Source organism: Amblyomma mixtum, chromosome 2 (genome assembly GCF_055824585.1).
Source record: "Amblyomma mixtum isolate Tamu chromosome 2, ASM5582458v1, whole genome shotgun sequence".
NCBI classification, from domain to species: domain Eukaryota; kingdom Metazoa; phylum Arthropoda; class Arachnida; order Ixodida; family Ixodidae; genus Amblyomma; species Amblyomma mixtum.
Genome location: NC_143013.1, coordinates 245,913,329 through 245,920,558, shown reverse-complemented (window position 1 = coordinate 245,920,558; position 7,230 = coordinate 245,913,329). Strand labels below are relative to the sequence as shown.

General features: G+C 44.2%; 2 non-coding genes across 2 annotated transcripts; both read right to left on the bottom strand.

The window, feature by feature from the left end:
* Positions 1-207: 207 nt before the first annotated feature.
* On the bottom strand, positions 208-279 carry TRNAQ-UUG (transfer RNA glutamine (anticodon UUG)). Its single transcript has one exon. It is a non-coding gene; the product is annotated as a tRNA-Gln (tRNA).
* A 6-nt stretch (positions 280-285) lies between these two features.
* Positions 286-357, bottom strand: TRNAE-CUC (transfer RNA glutamic acid (anticodon CUC)). Its single transcript has one exon. It is a non-coding gene; the product is annotated as a tRNA-Glu (tRNA).
* Positions 358-7,230: the final 6,873 nt, after the last annotated feature.

Genomic DNA, 7,230 nt, shown 5'->3' with positions numbered 1-7,230 from the left:
CAGCGTATGCGATTTACGAAAGAGGCACTAAAAAGCTCTGCGAGCCGGGGTTTAGGTCATGTGAGCAACAAGATAGAAACGTAAAAAGCTAATAAAAAAGCAATAAAAAGGAAGGAACACTTTCACATGAAAAAAGAAAATGTATGTCGAAAGGGAGTTTTTCTCTTCGCCGGTGTCGAAAATACGAAAATTCAAGAAAAAGAATGCAGGTCTCACCGAGACTCGAACTCGGATCGCTGGATTCAAAGCCCAGAGTGCTGACCATTACACCATGAGACCGAGTTATTCCGACGCCGGGAATCGAACCCGGGCCTCCTGGGTGAGAGCCAGGTATCCTAGCCACTAGACCACGCCGGAGACACCCGCCGCCGCATCTGCGGAACGTTTTCCCAGGACGCGGAAGCACGCACGGCTGCGTCGAAACGACGGAGCGGCGGCGTAGCTGCAACAGCTGTCGAGCGATGATCACGTGCGAGTCTGTTTACTGCATGTCAAACGGCTGCCCGCCTGAGAATGATCGCAGCGTCAGTCTTTCCATATAGCTATAGGCGGCAGTCGCCAGAATTCGCTCCGCGTGAGACAATATAAAATGCCGAATATATGCTGGAAATCTATAACAGGCACGGAAATAGTTTCCATGGTCCTTTCACATCAGATAGCAAATTAGCATACAAAGCCACGCATCGGAAAAAAATTGACCCACAGACTGGGCATCTAGCGCCACTGCTGGGGAACCTAACCAGCCTACTCCAAGAGCCAAATTTTTCAGTATTTCACACTTAAGTGCAAACAGAGTATATAAACCAACTACAAGAATTCATTCGGGATCGTTATCGGAAAGTTCTCAAAACTTCGTGATAAAAACGAACAGGAGTGTAATAGTACCTGAAAATATTGTCAGTGATGTGAGGCTCTACGGTTCACACTATATTCAGCATCCAATGCGATGTTATGTATAAAAAGACATTGGTTTAATCGAAACCCCAGCAATAAAAGACTGATGGAAAGCACGCCAAGATACACGAGAACTGATGTGCGTTGCTGTATTTCTGGTGAGGTCATGTTGTAGGTGTAGGCGACTGTATGATGCTCAGCCACAGACTATATTCAAGGACTTCGCGCCGGCCGATTATGTTCACTGCCTTGTACATGTCGAAAAGTACAGTGCGCCAGATCCTCTGTTCGAATGCGTCTGTGCTCACGTTCGCATACAGCAATTTCGTTTAGTATCCTTGAATATATCTCTGTCCCAGTTCAACAATTACAGTAAAAATGACAAGCATTGGTGCCAATAACCAAATCACTGCAACTTCTGTTTATACGAAGCACGCCAGACAGACAATGTTCCGGCAGTCTGGAACTGTTCGCCAATAAATCCCCTAGTTTACTTTGTGACATTCATCAGTGTTATCCAGGACTCAAAAGCACGGTTTATTCTCAACTGTTCCCAAGGGGTAAAGCCAAAATCAATTGCAAGTAAAAAAAGAGAGTAGCGATATTCGTTCTAGAAAAGGCTGCTTGGCATGAGACGCAAGAAAGTTCTGTCAAAGTTCTGACAATTTTCTCAAGGTTCTTAATATAAGCGAAGATATTTTCGTCAACTTTTTTTGAACACTGCCAAAGTAAGAAGGTCCTATCGTCTACTTAAGTTGTTGGTGACTCGATGCGGCCCCCTTCATTGCAGAACCGTGCAAAAAACACTTCAAAGGCTCAAAATCGCCGTATCTTCTGAGGTAGTTGACAAGATGGAACAACCTCCTAAGCACAAGGATGCGAATCAAAATCCAACAACTCCGAAGAAGCATCCAAACGATTTCAACAAAGGCAGACGAGAAGCAATAAAGAAATACCTATCCTATCAACCGTCTTAATAACAGAGAATAACACATATTTAGGATAATACAAACCAACACTATCACTAGTCCAGCCACTTTGATCTAATGGACCCCCCCCCCCCCTCCCCCCCGATACACGATCAGGCCTGATCATTATGCGGGGAACCGGACACAATGTTTCCGTGACAAAGTTATGCCAGAAAAGCTTCAAATGAAAAGAAAAATTCCACACATCCTAAGAGCGTTGATAGTCCACCCTGCGCAGCGAGGACCCCGCTGGCCAGAAGATGGCGAAAAAGGTACCAGCAGTGCTTCAGCCCCATGGGTTCACAGAATGAGACCATCCAACTTTTACGCTCTCAACAATGGTTTGTCTTCCTTCCCCTCCTTCATTGCAAACTTTTATTTGGGCTGCCGATGGCAGTCTCCGCTAATGACTCATGATTTTCCATCGGCCCTCAGGACGTCTTGGAAAAGGCTAGCACAAGATGAGCTTAGAGAGAAACTTCGTGTTCCGGAGGGGGAAACCTTCTAGCGCCGATAAGCATTGTTAATCACAGGATTCCAGAAATACAATTACTGTGAGAAAACAATAAGCCATTTTCCTCCGTAGTATTTCCTTCTGCTTATAAGTACAAGGTTTTCTCCGGGAGAGACGATTTCTGTGCCATAAAATTTAACTCTGAGGAAAAATCCTACGAAGTATGTGCGCGCCCCACGGCAGACTGTATTCTCTTCTAGCTATGACTAGAGATGTATGAATCTGAAAAATAACCCTGAAAATTAGGAGAAAACGCTTTTGCGATTTTTTTTATTGCCCAAAAGATGAAAGAAAGGAACGTAGTTTGCGGCAGTAGACTACGCACGGTACCATTTTGTCTCAAGAAGCAGTTTAGGAGTCTGTTTTAAGCATCTGGAGCCGACTACATGTTGGAAAGGCTATTACCAACTTGTTTACTATACTGCAGTAGCAACCAACCGCTCCGAACTCTCCGGTTGTCTGATCTGCGATTGACATGGTCGTCTGGGTCATGTCAGAAAAACTATTTGCCGTTTCTTAACGTTTACACGAAGCTGAGCAACAGGCTTGCTGGAGTATGTGCAGAAAAACTTGTATATGCACACTGTAACCTGAGCAGCGTTGGAAAAGGTGTACAAGGAGCCATTTACTTACCCAGAAGCAACTACGATTTGCACTGATGTAATACTTTGTGAGTTTGTATTGTATGCAATATCTCACCATTTTTAAATGAAAAAGCTTTGCAGAGCCAATGTTTTAGTGCACATGTCAAACTTGTATTTATTACTGAGTTACAGAATAAGTCTACCTAATGACACACCGAAGAAACTGTGTTTTCTCGTTTTTACCAATATATTGTACGTTTATAAAATCAAATACGAAAGAAAACGATCTTTTTTTTCAGGCTTTCAGGATTTCTTAACAATTTACCCCTCTGACTGAGACACTTGTGCAGTAAGCTATCTAACCCAATCATTATCGCATCGGCAGATTTCTGCTACTCCATGCCCCGAAAGCTCCACTGCGAGCTGGAACGCGAGGCTTCAAAAACCAGACTCGGTCTAATTTTCTGCGCTACTTAAAGGCTATGCATCCCTGGGAAGTTTATGAAGTGCACCGAGCATGATCAGTTTCACCGGGCTATTAAAATCTTTTTCTTAGTTCGAGGTAATTTCGTCCCTGCTTCATAAATCCAGTGCTTAAAGTCAGGGGGGTCTCGAGGGTCTCGGGCCTGCCACCAGTACTGAACAAGGATCTTAGACCTCCTGCGCCAGAGACCAAGGGCGGCATTTTTATTTCCTTTTTATTTTTATTTTTATTCTTCTTGTGAGTAGTTGTCGAAGGATACTGCGTTTCGAAAATTTCGCGGCGATTTTTAGTGAGAATAATTAACATGTTTTCTAAAACCTGAGACGGAGAAAAATAAAAAGGTCAGCCGCACTACAAAATGACTGGAAGAAAAAAAGAAACCCTTGAACTCACACCACGCGTCAACCAAGGACTGGTCACTTATTTCCAAGGCAATCCGATAAGAACGGGAAACACAGGGCAAATTTTGCCCTGGCAAACTTCACGAGTAAAAAATGCTCTCAGACTCTGCGAATCCAAAACTACTGTAAGAAGTTATAACCTCTTTCTTTCTCTCTCTCTCTCTCTCCCGCATCCCGGAGAAGGTTAGTAATTTTTCTATATTGCACTTTTATTGCGAAACCACTATTCAACCCGGTTCCCACTAAAAATCTTGAGTGAAGCTTGTCTTTAAGGTGAGACCTTGCTTAACACGGTTCCGACCAAGAGTCTTGCGTGAAGCTTGACCTTGAGAATGACCTTGGCGAACCTATAAAAATAATAAAGTTCTCGGCGGCGAGAACTGATCAGCTTCACTGGTCACTGCACGAGAGCACTATTCTAACGCGGCAGCCGTTCGCACCTTGTGTTAAACACAAGCTAAATACAAACAAAACCATGAGGCAGCCAGGCTAGGAACATGCTTTTGCACGTCTACTCGCTTGAATCCAGTTCAAACCATTGCACTTTTAAGTTTATTTTAATTCTGCACGTGTGCAGTTCTCTGTGCGCTACAGCTACTCCCCTTTACCAAAAATGATCTGTAAAACTGGCTACCAGCTGCATTCTTTCCCTTCTTATGCACAAATCATTAGGGACTTCCCTTCGATGGAGCCAGACCTTAACCTCTGCATAAATCGCAGTTGCTTGCAGAAGCTATAAAAAGTGTTCCTTTCGTTCAGCGATCGATAAGTCTCACGTGCATGGTCTCAAGAAAAAAGTAGCGACAGAAAAAAGATAAACCGAAAAAGAAACCTAACCCCGAATTGCATACGAAGGAGCATGTATGAAATTCATTTATGAAGTGATTTTCCAGAGCCTTAAGTTAGACGGATTGAGAAAGCCGATCAATTTCTGTCCTCTAATACAAAAAAAATGCAAGTAAACTCGCCGCTTGCGCAAACGTAATTACCTGTTCATGCAGAATCCAGTCGTACTTTGACCGAAGGGCAGCGGACCTTCTGCCCCTTCTTCTTTACCAAGATCGAGGCTGTTTGCAGAGACGTCGCCCGTGCCTTTCGTTGCTTTGCTGCCGTCCGGAAAATTAAAATATTTCCAAAGGGTGATTACACAATTCTGCGCACGAGCGCCCTTTCGAGACACCGCAGAGGCTTCATTTTTGTAACTTTTTTTTCTATTCTTTCTGACTGCTTTTCAGGAGGTTGCGTGCTCGGAAAAGTTCGGAACAAAATTAAAGGAAAGTTAGCATCAAATCGTGGAAGTCAGCCTACCATGCCACTAATGGTAGTTTCACTTGCGTGCTTGCTCGGTGTCTTTAGGGTGAGAATGGGCATGAGGAATGGGGACCCCAGCTTGATTATAAGAAACAACCTTGTTCCATGGCGCTCTTTGGCCAGAGATGCCCTCGCGCCATAAAAACTCATCATCATTATCATCACTTGTGCGTTTTGTGTCGCTTTGTGACACATTTCATCGCATTTGCTACGCATCCTAACATTCTATTTATTTGCAGCCACTTGGATATTTCACGCATTTCACAACACTTGCAGTTGAGATTCTGCACGCCTAGACTTTTCACTTCCAGGAATAACTGTTGTTAAAATATTAAAGACTAAAATTTGCATTCATTTTGAACACATTCGCTGTGCGCTACCGGGCTTCCGATAACCGAGAGACTGAAACTCCATCGTGCATACCTGTTTAAAAGCAATAGCGATTAGTGGGTACAATTATAGTTGCTTTTTTCTTTAGGAGAAATATCGAAATAAAGAAAAAAATGTCCAGCCACCAGCAAGAAAAGAAGGGACCTTCCTTGACTACCTCTTCGATCGGGTAACGGTGTCTCATTCGAGTTACTTGAGCATCTACGCGTTTTCTTTCCGGTATTGGGGGCAGGAGCTATTATTTAACATTTAAGGCAGGGAGTAAGCGTTGCCTTCTCTTGCTTCACTACCTCAGCTGCTTATGTGCCACTAAACTAAACACAACGCCACAACTCGAAAACGTTAGGCGCAGTAAATACAGAACACACGGGCTTGCAATCACAAAACGTTGTCCTCGCCCTGCGGCAACATATTCTGAGCTCTCGCTTATTAATTAGCCCTGATCCCACTGTTGCAATCCAGTGAGCTCTCCAGTGAGGGTTCCACAGTTTTACCTTTTCTCAACAGGCTTCAGTTTGGTTTGGTTTATTAAGCTTTAACGTCCCAAAGCGACTCAGGCTATGAGGGACGCCGTAGTGAAGGGCTCCGGAAATTTCGGCCACCTGGGGTTCTTTAACGTGCACTAACCTCTCACAGGACACCGGCCTATAGAATTTTGCCTCCATCGAAATTCGGCAACCGTGGCCGGGATCAAACCCGCGTCTTTCGGGCCAGCAGCCGAGCATCGCAACCACTGAGCCACCACGGTGGGGCTCAACATGCTTCGGAAGCTGCTGTGAATTTTTCTTTAAAGGCTTCACAATCACGTTCTGTGTTTTCTTATATGATATATTCATTCGTATTTTTGTCTTCTGCAGTGAAACTTGAAAAACATTGTAGAAAGGATTGTTCTTCATTGTCTAGTTAGCGTTAGAAATTTTGGTGCAGCAGTCAAGCATCTGTTAATCTTATTCGCTTCTAATAAGCAATCGTGGATTTCATAGTTGCCTTTTTTCTGTTCCTTGCCGTTTACTTTTCAAAGAAAGCAATGATTTTTCAAAGGTTCAATTATTGAAAAGCGTGCTTCCCAAGCATTAAGAGCTCAGCTTCATGGTCTGCCATCAGGTTCGATACCAAAATGCAAGGGAGGAAACCTTTCGCCTTAATTAGGCTCGTGCTACGGACGCAAACCACTTCACAAAAAGTCAGACCTGGTTTAAGCATTGAATACTTTTAGCACCCGTTCCCCGGAATGTCTGTTGAACTAAGGAGAACCTAAGAGCGAACATGACGCCGACCTTAGAGGAGAACTCCGAATCCTGAAACCAACTTCGGGAAACTTTCCGCATGAATGGATGCACAGTGGAAAACATTGGGTTGCCAGAGGCAGCATTCAGGATTGCGTGTTATACCGGTTATCTCTATTCATCGCTCGAAAGCCACGCCTCCTGACGGCGTGGAAGCGACTCAAATGCCACAGCTACATTTGTGCGCGAACTAAGAGCAAAACAACTAACAGACGCGGGGCGTTTATAAAAAGGAAATGTGAGGGCGGCGGAAAAGACGTGGTCAGCGGTTTAGTCTCTGGCTCTGGTTCTATACCGGATGTTATCGTTCTGCTTGACAGGGATAATATCTTGAAATATTGAATTTGAGACAGAACGCAGTATGTCTACAGGCCTGTGCCGTTGGCGTGGGGCCGCTT